At 38.8% G+C, this 14,801-nt stretch overlaps 2 long non-coding RNA genes across 5 annotated transcripts in view; one reads left to right on the forward strand and one right to left on the reverse strand.

Annotated features, from left to right (window-relative positions):
• The window catches only part of LOC112678224 (uncharacterized), a 51,019-nt gene that overhangs the window by 35,703 nt on the left and 515 nt on the right, over positions 1–14,801 (reverse strand). Inside the window, exons 1-5 of one of the 3 annotated variants that reach the window (XR_003147439.3) lie at positions 10,500–14,772; positions 8,778–8,844; positions 6,697–6,768; positions 5,560–5,650; positions 4,834–4,960 (exon numbers count right to left, since the gene is read on the reverse strand). This is a non-coding gene — a long non-coding RNA (uncharacterized LOC112678224). Of the gene's footprint in view, positions 1–4,833; positions 4,961–5,559; positions 5,651–6,696; positions 8,845–10,499; positions 14,782–14,801 lie in introns of those variants that run through there. The other 2 variants (XR_007406397.1, XR_007406396.1) reach the window with 2 other exon arrangements.
• Positions 1–14,801, forward strand: part of LOC118352532 (uncharacterized) — a 57,515-nt gene that overhangs the window by 12,850 nt on the left and 29,864 nt on the right. The window lies entirely within an intron of this gene.

The following is a 14,801-nucleotide window of genomic DNA, read 5'->3' on the forward strand; positions in this document are numbered from 1 at the left end:
TTGATCCCAGGACCCCAGGATCATGCCCTGAGTCAAAGGCAGATGCTCAACTGCTGAGCCACCCAGGCGTCCCACTGTGGAAAATTCTAATGGACAAGTTCAGCTCTGGAAAAAAAAGTTTCATGCAGAACCTAGAAGAATGTTTTTCAAACCACAGGCCGTGTTTCATTCATGAACTGAGATGTTCAGTGGATTATAACCAGTATTAGTGAAATAGAAGATAACAAAACATATCACATTAAACACAGAGTGAGAATTCCTCAGGAGAATTTGTTTATATGTATGTATGTCCTAGTTGGTATTATAAATTGTATTTTTTATCATATATCATAGTTATTAAAAAAAAAAGCTTCTGTGTAGTATCTGTATAGTATGGGCTGAAGATGTTTGTCGAATCAATCAATAAATGAAATGTTTTATAGAGTTTATTTGATTTAATTTACTCCCGACTACACCCCTGTGAGGTAGGAATTATTATGCTTTTTTAAAGAAGAGGAAACTAAGGTTATGGGAGTTAAGTGACCTGCCCAGATGACCAAACTTAAAAGGGATGGAATTAAGAGTCAAATGTGAATCTCATAGACTGGAGATACTATGATCTTAAGAATGGGTCCATTGCTTTTAAAGCGCTGGATGTGGCTGGCTCTCCTACAATGGGACAAGATGAGGAACTTGGGGAGAACTGAGAGAAAATCCGGCACCGGGAAATGGGCAAAGGAGGAAGAGTCTTGAAGACCACTGAGCAGCCAGGGATAGCCTCGAGAAGGAAGATATGTCAGAAAGGAGGGAATGGTAAATGACAGAGTGGCCCAAATTTGAGGGGAAAAAAAAGACTAGAAAATTTCAGTAATTTTAGCATTAAGGAAGTCACTGCTGACTTTGGCAAGGGTCAATTCAGTGAGGTTATAAGTTCAGAACCTACCACTGAAGGCTGAAGGGCAAGTGGCAGGTGACTGTAGACAACTTCCAGAAGCTTCAGCTGTGAGTGGGAGGAGATAGGTGCAGTCAAAGCAGAGTCTCTGCTTATTTATTTACTTTCAAAATAGGATCTTCTGAGCAATTCCATATTGATGTGAATAGAGAGGCTGATATAAAGAGCAAGGGTGAGGAAAGGAACAGACTTCCGGAGCAGACAAGAGGTGATGAAACCCAGGGGAGAGATGGACAGAGAGCTCCTCCCAGCTGACAAGGAAGAAGGGAGGAAAGGGACTCACTGGAAGCAGGACATTGCAGGGGCTCCTCTCCAGTGGTCTCTTCTTCCTCTGGGAAGCAGAAGGAGCCTCTTCGTGTTTTGAATGGAGAGCAGAAAAGATGTGGAAAAGGCGTTTTTGGAAAATAAACAACAAGGCTTTATCTACTTTCCAACGTACACAAATCCTCAAAAACCCTGTTCACAGTTGTCCTAAATCAGAAAGCCAGAACTTCCCTCCATCACAGCACAATAAAGAGTAGAAATACAAAATGTTGACAGAAGCACGCTCTGACCAGGTGAAAATGAAAGACAGAGCTACCAGCAGCAAGCAGGACCAGAGGGCAGCATGGAGGGCCCCGGGGAAAGCTGGAGCCTGTGAACTTTTAGCGACACCAGTCAGCAAACTTCCTGGAAATGCCTGGACAATCTCTTAATCTAATTGAGCCATTTAACACATCAGACCTTTAGTAGTAAGAACCTGACCTCATCTCTCCTGTGAACACTAAAAGCCTAAAGAAACAAACATCTAGCTAAGAGCAGAAGAAAAATGTAATAAATGTAGTCATTTCTGCAGGACATAAGAGGCCCTCAGGTACATAAAAATGAAAATTAAAGTTGGACTTTTTTTGTATCCAACTAAGAGTACCGTATGTGTTCACTGAAAGTTACCAATCCTGCGCTCAGAGGTGCATAGGATGATGCTACTATTACAGAGTTTATTTGAAGTTAGATATACTTAAGCCCTTCATATGCTAAAAATTCAGTTCAGTCTACCTCCTGAGTAGGAAAAAAAACAGTTCTTCCCTACTGTGTGTTTCTCTCCTGTCTATCTATCTCCTTTACTACCCACATGACACACTTCACTTCTGGTCACCAAATGTGTGGGAGGTTTTATCCACATCAAGGGCATGTTCTCCATTGCCAGCTGGGTGCCCTACAATTTAACTCAATTCTGGCGAGATCTGCCAGGAGGTAGCATCAGATCCCACAATATAAGGACGCAGTCTCACTAGATTGTCTCTCACTTCAGATGACACTCATAAGTCCATGTTGTCACCACCTGTGCTTCTGATCGATTGACTATAAATGTGAGGTTCCCACAACCCCCTCTTCGGGTTCAATTAATTCTCTAGAGTGACTCACAGAACTCAGGAAAACAGTTTACTTATGTTTACTTGTTTATTACAAAGGGAGATGATAAAGCCTACAGATGAACGTCCAGATGAAAGAGATGTATAAGGCCAAGTATGTGGGAAAGGCACTGAGCTTCCATGTCCTCTCTGGGCACACCGTTCCCCCTGAACCTGTACCTGTTCCCCAACAATTAGGACAAGAGATGCTCCTAGCACTCGTCTCACTTAGGAAATTACAAAGGTTTTAGAAGCTCTGTACCAGGAATGAGGGCAGAGACCAATATATTTTTTTTCTGTTATTTTACACCTTCCAAAACCTGTTCAGAGTTGTCCTAAATCAGACTTTTAAAACCTCCTCCATCACACTGTAGTGATATAATAGGAATACAAAATATTGAAAGTAATTCCATTCCCAATGGCAACAACAGCCCTTGTTTCTCTTTATCTAAAATGTTTGTCTTCTCTACTTACACTGCCACCCTCATAACCTCTCACTCCAGCTCCCTCTGCTCCAGTGAGTCAATATTCTCTTCTTCCCATAAAAGTCAACATTCCTTCCAGAGCCCTCCCATGTCTTGATTGCAAACACACCGGCAATGGGATGGCACACTACCTTATGCTCTTCAGAGCCCAGTGTAGCTCCACAAGGCAGGGTCACATCTTCTCCCCCGCTGCAGCCATACTCTACCTAGCTTAGGGATGCCCAAAATATAAAACTCAGAAAGTATGCAAAAGGCCCCCACAACTCTCTTGGAGAGAAAATTGGATTCCTATCTCACACCAGACACCTACAAAAAATTCCAGATAGATCAAGATTTAAATGAAAAAGTAAACCATAAAAGAATGAGGAGGGGAAAGGTTGGAGAATATTTTAATAACTGCAAGGTGAATAAGGCCTTTTTAAATTTTGCCATAAAACCGAGAAGCTACAAAAGCAATGATTGATGGACTCAACTCCATAAAATTTTTTAAATTTCTGCATATTTCAGAATACCATGAGCAAGATCAAAAGAAATTTTACTTTGTATCACAGACTAAGAACTAATTTTGCCCATGAATAAAGAGCTCGTACAAATCATTTGGAAGAAATAGTTTAAAAATGCACAATACATTCAAAATAAAAGAGATGTAAACTGAAATTACAATGAGAGACCAGCATTCAACAATCAGACTTGCAAAGACCAAAATATTTGAGAATATTATGTTGGCAATAATTTACAGAAACAGGTACAATGCTGCATCGCTGGAGGGAATATAAATTATCATAACCTCTTGGAAGGCAATTTGGCAATAATCACTAAAATTGAAAGTACATGTGTTACTCGAACCAGCAGTTGATTCATGGATATTTATCCATAAATATATTCCCACAGGTGAAAATTCACTTTTTATGCAATAACAAAAAATTGGAAGTAACCGAAATGTCCTTCCATGCAACATTGAGATAATCAGGCTGAACTGCCTGAATTGTCATGCATTGCGATGCGTAGATCTCCAAGATATAGCTAAGAGGAAAATGATACAGTTGAGAAGACTATATAAAATATGTCACTATCTGTATGAAAAGAGAATATATATACACACATATACTTATCATCTGTATGAAAAAATATGAACAAATGTTTGTATATGTTTATAAATATGTAACAGACGTCTGGAAATATATGAGAAACTGGGAACAGTAATTGGGAATTAGATGGCTGGAAAATAAGAGAAGGAAGGAGATTTTCTATTCAATACACTTTATGTGGACATTTTGAATCTCAAATACATGCTAACCAATGTCCAGCAAACTAACAAGGATACCACCAACTTATATAAACATAAAACTCGCTTAACACTCCATAAAACTATAGGAAGTCTGATAAGGGATCAGCTGACATCATCTCTGAAAGAACAGAGCCCAGAATAGGGAACCCTGAGGTTCTTCTCTAAATAGGAATTATGCCTGAACATTACAGCTTAGCATTCCTGTGGGCACAAAAACACACATGTGCAGTGGTCAGTAGCTTCACTGGTGGGCAGAACAGAACAATTCAAGTAGCTGATGTATGAGCCAAGGAAGCTTCCTTGCTCAGTCACCATTACATGACTCTGGCTTAGTTCCAATCTTAATTGAAGGTTAATTTTTTTAGTACTTTATACCAAGATAATCGCAAAAATTAAAACAATCAGAGAAAAGAAAAATCACCAAATTGTCCTGACTTGATCAGAAGGAGCATTTCTTCTGGCTCCACACCAGGAAGAGCCAAGATGGCCTCTGAGTTAAGTTTGAGTCTGATTAAAACTTCCTTCCCAAGACTGTACTTAGGTTGCTTTGTGGACTGCTTGTCATCAAAGAAATCTGGCACATTATGTAGAAGAGAAAGATTAATGTGATTCCCAAGTAAACCCAACAGTGAAATTCAACCACAGTTACTCAAGTTGATAAATGATTTGGAGTACTGGTACACTGTTGTAAAACACAATTGACTTTTTATAAAACAGGGAAGCAATTTCTTCTCTTACATTTTCTCCTCCAGCATTTCTGAGCAGTTACATTAGGAAGTGGCTGTTTCCCCTGGCAGCTGGGCTCCATATCTTCACCACTAGAGAAGCAATTTCCAGTGCTCCAAACATCTGGAGAGCTGGCTCACTTAAAAAAAAAAAAAAAAAAAAAGAACTTCTATTTCATTAAACTCTAGTGTTAATCATTGCCAGAAAGGCAAGAGTAGAATGCAGGTAAATTGAGCCTCAATCCAAACTTTGCAGTACCTTGGACTCTAGGTCTTATGAACAATGAGGCTAATGAATCCAGCACCCAGCACACATGTGAGTGTCAGGAGCTTTCCAATTCCTTTATAATTCTAATAATTTATCTTACTGTGCTACCAAGGTATGACGCTTCTTCTCTGTTTCCTTGTCAATAATAATAATAATAAATAATGTCTTGTCTACCTGTATTAGGGTTGGGGTAAAATTCAGTTTACTGTGCCTAGCACCATATCATCTCTGGGAGGACTAGCTCATGAAATAAATACCTTTTTACATTGTAGGCAAAAATGAGAAAGTAAAATTATAGTTTTACCTATCACAAAATTTTATTGCATAAAAGATATCTATTCAACTATACTCACAAATCCATATGTAGTAATTTTTTTCTAATTTGCTTATACATTTCTACTCTTTTCTAACACAAACAGAAGAAAAAATTATCTCTGGATACTTCCCAAAGTGGATGCATTTTTTTCTTACCTGGGCGTATAGCCAATAAAGATTAAACTGGGGAAGGAATTGATATGACCTTGGGTAAGCACGTTAACCCTTCAGGATCCAGTTGCCTCTTCTGTAAAATAAGAAAACTGGATAAATAAGTACTTCTCAAGCCACAGTGTGTTTTGGAATTGCCTGGGGAACAGGCATCTTGGTCACTAGAGTAGGGTCTCTGCATCTGTCTTTTGTTTTTTTTAATGGGCTCCCCAAGAGACTCTTCTGATACATGTCAAAGTTAGAGAATCTCTAAATCCAATAATCTCTGAAGTCATTTCCTGCTCTAACAATCATTAATCTTTTTTTAAACATATCTTCCCTGTGTATACTGATAATCTCATAAAAATGCAAAACTGCAATCATAGCATGCTGTAGGGACATTTTCTTCTATTTTCCTTCTTTTGTGGGGCTTCCCCTTCTGCTGTTCATCCCTTTCTGCCCACAGCTTTCATTCTCCTTCCACAGGACCCTAGCTGAATACTCTATCAGTGATAAAGCACGCAGAGTCCTGCTGGTCCCTTCTTATGGAATTGGATGCGGAATCCCAAGCCTCAGATGTATCTTTCTTAATCTAACTGAAAATTCTGTCTCCTCTCATTCCATCTCCCTTGCCACCATCCAAATAACCCCATCTAAACAGCAATTGCTCCTGTGCAATCACAACTGGTTGCCTCTGTCTCCAGGGCCTACCTCGGTGTTTGACAGGCACTTGGTATTGTTTGTTGACTGACTAACCGGCTTTGAAAGAAGAAAATTTCAGGAAATTTGCTATGATTGCTTTGTGAGTCTTCATGAGTCATTGTCATTACTGAATAGTTGAATGTAAAACTACCCAAGATAAATGAAGGTTGCAAAGGATCCAGAAAGCCAGAACCCACAGTCTCCCATGAGCCCCATCTCTCTCAACTCACAGGCAAAAGAGACTCTGAAAATGGACTTATGTGTATATAAAAATAAGAAGAAATAATGGCTCCCTTCAAAATGGTTAGAGTCCTTCAAAAGATCATACCCAAACCTAAATAAATACTGTGTGAAATCTCATAAAAGGTTTTTATGCTCAGTTTCATTTTATTATACTTTGTTAAATGCTTACATTGGGCAAGAAATTAATAAATACCTTACCGATGGATGGAAATCTTCATGAGACTGAAATTCAATTAGTTTCCTTTGGCAAAACGTTTCCTTTGCAAATCTCTATGGATAAGAAATTGAGGTGTATGATTTGCTATCCCATGTTCTGCACAATGCATTGGAGCTCCCTCACCATATTTTATTTTGTGTCCACCCAAACCACCTTGAGGTATGGGCAGGCACAAGAGTGGACATGACATCGCATTGCCCATCTCTGAAGTGCCAGGAAGGACTGTGCCAAAACCATCAGGGAAATGGACTGCACCGCCTACCTTGGCAACACAAACCTGTGTATAATAGCCCTCCTAGTCAGGTCACTCTTCTGGTGCTGTTAACATCTATTACAAATTGAATTAAGAATTCAGCGAAAGAGCCAAAGATCAAAAGAGTATGGCTCATGACACTCTCTCAAATCCTGAGGGAAAAAAATCAACATAGAGCCCAAACATTGACCTGTTTTTGAGAACACTTGCAACGGTGTTATGCATACTGGATAGCTCTCACAGAAAAGACTTTGGTGCTCAGAACTCTCAAGCAAAGCTTCTGGTACAGCCTTGCAATAAACATTAATCTGTTGAGTCAAGATTGGGACATAATACAGAGTCCATTAGGACCACACTTTCATATTACATCCTTCCCATGTCTATGAGTCACAGAGACCATGTGCAAGCATGGAATGAGAAAAATCAGAGGAAGTGGACAGGAAGGTTCCTCTGGTGAATTATATCAATTTCTGCTCCTGTTCATAAGACTCTTCATAGATAATAGCAAACAGAGTTCATTTCTTTCTTCCAGGTGTACAATGACCTGCATAGTTCTCAGAACCTAATGTAAAAGGGTGTTTGTATTCACTCTCCACACCCTTAAGAGGGACAGAGCTTAGTGAGAAGTGTGAATCTTGGAATGTAAATATGTCTGAAATGTTTAATATGGCTAATCCACACTGTTTAGACAAATTTTCCACAGAGTAGTTCCGTTAATGTAGAAGTGTGAACTGGGTCTGAGGTGAAGCAAGGAAGTCAAGCAGTTACTATATGTGAGATCTAGACAGTTAGATTCTATTTTTACTAGCCTCCATATCTGGAGAAATGTATCTAATTATGTCCACCAATTTTTTAAGTTCCATAAGAGACCTCAATATCTGGAACTACAACAAATATATACTAATTCTTATTTTTTTAATTCTTATTTTTATTAAAATAAATGTTATCTATAATATACTACTAACATACATTTACATGCATAGTCTCCAGCTCTTCTATCAAATCACCCTTCATCCTATTGCTCGAACCCAAAACTTAGTCCCTGTGGTTCCTTGCTTTCCCTCGATCCCACACCCAACCCACCATTAGCTCTCACACATATATCTTGATTCTTTCTACCTCTCCCAGTTCTCTGGGCACCACTCTAGTCTGAGCCAAAAATCATCTCTCCCGCGTCCAGCCCTGCTCCCATTCCCTCCCATTCACAGATGAGCAACCCTGAGAACACTCCCTAATAAATTCCTACATGCTGGTAGTTTTCTGCATCAGTTTCCCAGGATCCCAGTGTACAACAGTGTCATATTCTGGACATGTCTTGAAGGTAAAACCAACAAATTTGCTGCTGAATGTGATGAAGGGCATGAAAGAAAGGGAAGAGGCAATAGGAACCCCAAGATTGGTATCTTAAGCAACTGGAAGAACCAAGTTGCCATTTACTGTTATGGGTAACTACAGAAAGAACATGTTAGGAATAGCAATGAAACTCAGTTTGGTACTGTTCCTATGTGATGCCTATGAGGCACTCAAAGGGAGTTTCAATAACCACTTGGACTTACAAGCCTGGATCTCAAGGGAGAAGTCAGGGCAGAAAGAGAAATGTGGCAATTGTTAGCATGTGGGTGGTAAAGGCTTACAACTGGATAAGAATACCTTTCGATCAAAAATATATATTCATCATAATTTTGGCTAGCCTTCCCAAAGTAGACTTTCTACATTAGTATGACAGTATTTCACTTTTGAAATTTGAGACTTACTTTGTTACTGATTAGCTATTCTATCTTAAATAAATCATTTAATTAACTTATTGACCTCTTGGTTTATCCATCTGACATGCAGAGATAAATAATAATTATAAACTCCAACTTCAGGGGTGGATCTGAGGATCAAATGAGAAGATAAGAAGGCATTTAGAAGAGTTAAAACATTATCCTAATGAGACATTTTATTTCTATTAGTTTTTTTTTTTCAAAAATATAGTTTCTTTGTTAGTAGGAATAAAAGTGAGACAAGAATTAAATTAAACATCCATTAAATTTCATGTAAGGGAAATAACAAAAGAATCATCCAAAGGGAAATACAAAAGTAAGTGAAACAGCATTAACAAAAATGGAAATAAACACACTGGAAAACATTGAAATTCTAGAACAGCTAAAACTCAATTTTTTAATAAGTTAAAAATACAAAAACATTTTGCAAATTAATAAAAAACAAAAAATGAGCTTACATATGTCAAATGAATAAAACATAAAAGATTTTTGAATAAAGTGATTATCAAAAGTATGTTAATTGACTTAAAAGCTCCATTCAGATGATAATTTTTCATCTTAAAAAGAACATGAAAACAAATTTATTTCTCCTGGAAATTAATTGGAGTTCCTTTGTGCCTGAACAAGATATCATTATGTGTTGTCATTTTTGTTTCACATCACTTTTTAAAATGAGAAATGGAATTCTAATCGTCTAGAAATATTTTTAAATTTTTTTAATGGGAAAATATCACCAGACTAACTTAAAATATAAGGCAGTCCCATACTTCTGATAACCCTTTTCAACTATGCTGTGTAGGTGCACCTCATCCCTCTCCACCCACTGCAGTGTTGCTGGGGTGAGGCTCTGCACAGAAAGGGTTGACTTGGAAGATGTCCAAGTCCTTTTCCCGTGGAGAATAAGGCTCTGGAAATTGAGCAAGCAGAGGGCTTGGGTACAAATATTTTATGTTCTTAACTTTAAGATATAATTAGAGATGACTGAGGCCCTTTCATTCTGGAATAATGCACTATCTTTGCCATGACAAGTCAAGAAGGATAAGAATTCTGATCATCTTGGCAACAGCCCTTCAGAAAGGTAGAAGTCTCTTTGGTGGAAATCTTCAGATGTCTTTTTCCTAACAGCATCTATTTCTCCTGAACTTGCCTCTCAAACTTGGTGTACCCTCTTTGGGACCAGTCCTCTTCTTCCTCCTCTTACACACTGGTCTCCTTCTCTCAGGACTGTACTCAGCTCCTATGTATTACTTTCCTTTGCTACCTGCTGATGGAGGCTCTGTCCTAATTCTACCCCACCTAAACAAGACAGGGTAGTCAGCTCAGGCTACCATAAACACCATACACTGGGTAGCTTAATCAGTAGACCAAGATCAGGGTGCCAGCATGGTCAGTGTCTGGTGAGACCTCTCTTCCTGGCTCGCCAGCAGCTGCCATCTTGCCTCGTAAGATCATCTTACGTGATCTATTCTTTGTGCCTGGGAAGGGAGAGGCAGGGCACTCTGGTGTCTATTCTCATGAGGACCCTAATCCTATCCTATCAGGGCCTGTATGACCTCATTTCTTCTTAACACCTCCTTCTAGGCCCTTCTCCAAATACAGTTTCACCTTGGGAGTTAGGGCTTCAGCATATGAATTAGGCAAGGGGTGTGGGGGAGGGGGGCAGGTAGGAGAGGCACAATTCAGTCTATAACAGACTAGGAGAAAATTCTAAAACTAATCTCAGAAACAGTGTTTTGAGATTTCATTTAATCCGATATAAATTTACCTTTACTTTCTGTTCTTTCATCCATCTGCACGGTCTTCCTCACTAACACAGGATGGGGATATACAAGATTCTCTTCTCAGAATGTAGTAGTATTTTAAAAATAGAATTACTTTAAATTCAGAGAAAGATACCAAACTATGAACAGCAATTACTTCCCAGGTGGAACTGGTGGAAAAAGGTTTGTATGAGGGTTGGGAGCATAATCTTGTTGTTTCCTAGTCTATATGATTGATGCGTTTTTTTAGATTATGACAAGAGACATGCATTCCTTTACAACTGAAAAGAAAAATAAAATATAAATATGGAAAAAAATTCATTGAATCAGAAAAGCAAAATTTAAAGATATTTGCTGTGAATGTTAAGGCTACAGGAAAAAAAAAAAAACAAAAACAGTTGCCTGCTTTTTTAGCATATTATTTAAGCAACTCTGACCCAGACTTCTGAATTTTCCTACTTGTCATCCATCCCCCTTTTTTTTTTTTTTAAGATTTTATTTATTTATTCATGAGAGATACAGAGAGAGAACAGCAGAGGCAGGCTCCATGCAGGGAGCCCGATGTGGGACTCGATCTCAGGACTCCAGGATCATGCCCTGAGCAAAAGCCAGACTCTCAACCGCTGAGCCACCCAGGCATCCCACTCTTTTATGTTCTTTGCATGATTTTAAAGCTGGAAATAGATTCCTTAAGAATTTTAATAAACAAAAAGCTGGAAATTTTTTAAAAGAGCTTGCCTTATTTTTTTTTCATTTTATCTCCTGTTTCCTTCTGCATTCTTTTAAAGAATCCAATCTAAATCTACATCCTTAGGTGCACCTGGCTGGCTTAGTCTGTAGAGCATGTGATTCTTGGTCTTAGGGTTTGAGTCCCATATTGGGTGTAGAGATTACTTAAAAATAAAATCTAAAAAAATAAATTAAAAATAAACCTGCATCTTTTTTAGAGATGGTAAGACATAAAATCACCACTTTTTTTTAAAGAATACCTGTTTAAAATGACATTTTAGATCTTGTAGTTACTTTACATTATTCTAAGTCATGTAAGGATGACATGGAAATGACCTAAGGGGAAAAAATGAGCTAAGGAAGATGGATGGGTTGGTAAACAGTTCATCTGGCTCATCCATGAAACGCCAGTCAAGTGACCCTAGTTTCATCACGTGGTAACTCATTTTTTCTAGCTGGGCAACAGTCAATTTCCATAATGTGTGACGTGGGAACTGTGAAGATTCAGGAAAACTTGTCTTCAGTAGAGTATATACTTGAAAAACTATGGCTGCTCAAGAGAGCCCAACACATAACAGGTATTCAAGAAGTATTCAGTAAATGAATCAAATTGGTAAAATTATTGATAACCTAACAGATATATGATATCTCTAGAAATTAAATTTCTAAAAATTGCAACAGTTCAAAGACACTAATTCAAAAAGCTATAATTATTCTGATTTATTCTTTTTTCACTGGATTCAAGAAGGATTGGGAGGATGAAAACTAACTCCGATGATTTGAGGGGAAGAAAAAGAAACAGGAACATCTGACTAGGCTACTAGTACTAGTTCCAATAGCTACTTTTTTAATTGAATCACAGGTTGGAAGTTGTTTAAATGACTTAATTTCTTTGAGTGGTCCACAGTTAGTGGACAAAGTGTGCCCTCTCCTCAGAATGAAATAGTTTGCTCTTACCCCATCAACTGAGCCTCCTTTCTCCCCGGTATTTTTAGACTGCACAGGAAACACTCCACCGTAAGGAGGTTGCAATGTGACTGACCTTTTACCTGGAATGATACCAGCAGCACTGGCATGTGCCACCAGTGATGTGAGAACAGAGCTGACGAGAACTCTTCGCTAGACAATTGAACAGCTTCTTTTCATTTGACCTGATGTCTATCCCTTCAGTTTTGCAATGTCCTATAACTACACCAGACATCACTGATTTTAAAACAGGGCATACCGTACTTTATAATCTACTCTTTTTTTTAACAAATCATAAGAATGGATCATTATTTTTGACTGAAGATCCAAACGAATTAATGAAATGGCAGTCTAGCACAACTATCTTCAGCATGTACAGCTAGACCATTCTCTGCAGCCATCCAAGACTTCCCTGTGTGAGGGATCTGGTTACTATCTCATTAGGATAGCCTGAGTAAATGTCTATATCATTCCAATGTCTGCTCACATAACATAAAGCAATTGACCAGAATTCTGGTCACTAAGATTTAATAGTGCAGCGTAATTATCCTTTGAATGTCTTTCACACTCAGCCACGAAATAACTGTTGGATAACTTTGGGCCCAATTTATAGAAAATCTTATATGATACTTGCTTCCTTCATACTTGTAAACCAAAGAAGATGATAGCATCTTCCTTTCCTCTTATTTAATTATATGAATCAGAATCAGGTTTTTAATTCACACCAGGTAATAAGCATACAATAGTACCTACACTCATTTTGCATATATTAACTGAAAACACAAATTTATTCTATTACCCTAAAATTCTCCTGGCAGGATTCTGGAGGTAGTAATCACCAAGTCTTGCTGAGGACACCCCCCAAGTTGCTCATCTCCCTTGCCAGTGGCACCACTCTAATAGCCTGAGCTGCTACCATCACATGCCTACATTACTGCAACTGCCCACTGACTATCCTTCCTCTTACCTCCTCTAATGCATTCTCTGTTCCACCAGAGAGAACTTCCTAAACTCTGATAATGAGTCTGGAGTCTGATAATGCCTCTCCCAAATAAAACCCTTTGATAGATGCTCACTGCTCTAAAATAGAATGTTGGATCATGAAGATGGTCTAAAAATAATTGGACCCCTATACCCTGCCAGCCTTACTCCTCACCCTATTGTCAAACCATGGAGTATTCTCACTTTCAGGAGCATTCACTAAAGAAAATGTATGTTCAGGAAGCATCTAGCTTTTTTAATAATAGAGAGGTGGCTACTTTTATATTATTATACAGAAAAAGTCATCCTTATCAATCCCTAGCCAATATAATAGCTATAATTTGTTGAGTTTTTAATATGTGTCAGACATAGATATGTACTTCACATACACAAATCCTCATCTAATTCTCCTAATAAACCTTTGAGATAGGTAACATAGCATCTCCATTTTACAGATGAGATACCTAAGTGCTAGGACTGCGGATTCGTTCACTCAGTTTTCATTCATTCTCATTGGAATTTTACAAAGACAAAAACGACATCTCCCAGATATCCTTGAAGCTAGGGCTCTGGAAGTAAATTGGGTCCCAAAAGGTGGTTACACACAAGTAAGACATGGAGATATAGAAGGTAGAACTGAGGCAGACACTCCTTTCCTATCCCTTCTTGACTATTTCTGTGGGCAAGGAAATGACACCTCCTTGGCACCAGGCTACAGGGCCCATCCCATAGCCACGCTGGTGTTCGAAACTGTGGTGATGGCAGCAGGTTCTTGGTCCTGGCCTAGTTCCACTGCTGATCTCAGAGGTAGGAGCCCCCCCGGTGGGCCAGTTATGTCAAGTTTTAGAGCCATTCCTGGACAACTTTGGGACAACCTAGAATCTGCTTCTTCAACCCTTCTAATGCTTTCATAATGCCTCGTCCTCTGTGTTAAATCCCTTCCTGTTTAGAATACTTAAAGCTGTTGCTTTTTCTTGTATCGAACCTGACAGTGTGCAAAAACCTAAGTGTTAAGCTGCTGAAACAGAGACTCCTCAAAAATAGAGTGGTTTAGGGGCGCCTGAGTGGCTTGGTGGTTGAGCTTCTGCCTTCAGCTCAGGGCATGATCCTGGGGTCCTAGGATCGAGTCCCACATTGGGCTACCTTCAAGGAGCCTGTTTCTCCCTCTGCCTATGTCTCTGCCTCTCTCTCTCTCTCTGTATCTCTCATGAATAAATAAATAAAATCTTAAAAAAAAAATAGAGTGGTTTAAATAAAACCAAAGTTTCCTTCCACATAACAGTTCAGAAGTGGGTGATATCACACAGGCTGGCTGGCTCTCTTGTCATCAATATGCAGCTTATCTCTAGGGCCCAGAGAAGCTTCTGTTTTTATATTATTTCTCAGCCAATAGGAAAGCCAGGAGATGGAGAGAGAGCAAATACCCAATGATTTTCAACCACATAAAAACTCTCTTTCACAAGCCATTGGCTAGAAATGAGTCACAATCAATACCTAATCACAAAGAAGGGTGAAGGAATATAGTTACTAGGTAGATAACTGTGTACCCTGCTAATACTTGGGGAGGGAAGGGGTGGGTGGTGGTGAAGATATCCTCTTAGAAAAAGAGAGAAAGAAAAACGGTTATCAGG

This window comes from Canis lupus, chromosome 27 (assembly GCF_003254725.2).
Source record: "Canis lupus dingo isolate Sandy chromosome 27, ASM325472v2, whole genome shotgun sequence".
NCBI classification, from domain to species: Eukaryota; Metazoa; Chordata; class Mammalia; order Carnivora; family Canidae; genus Canis; species Canis lupus.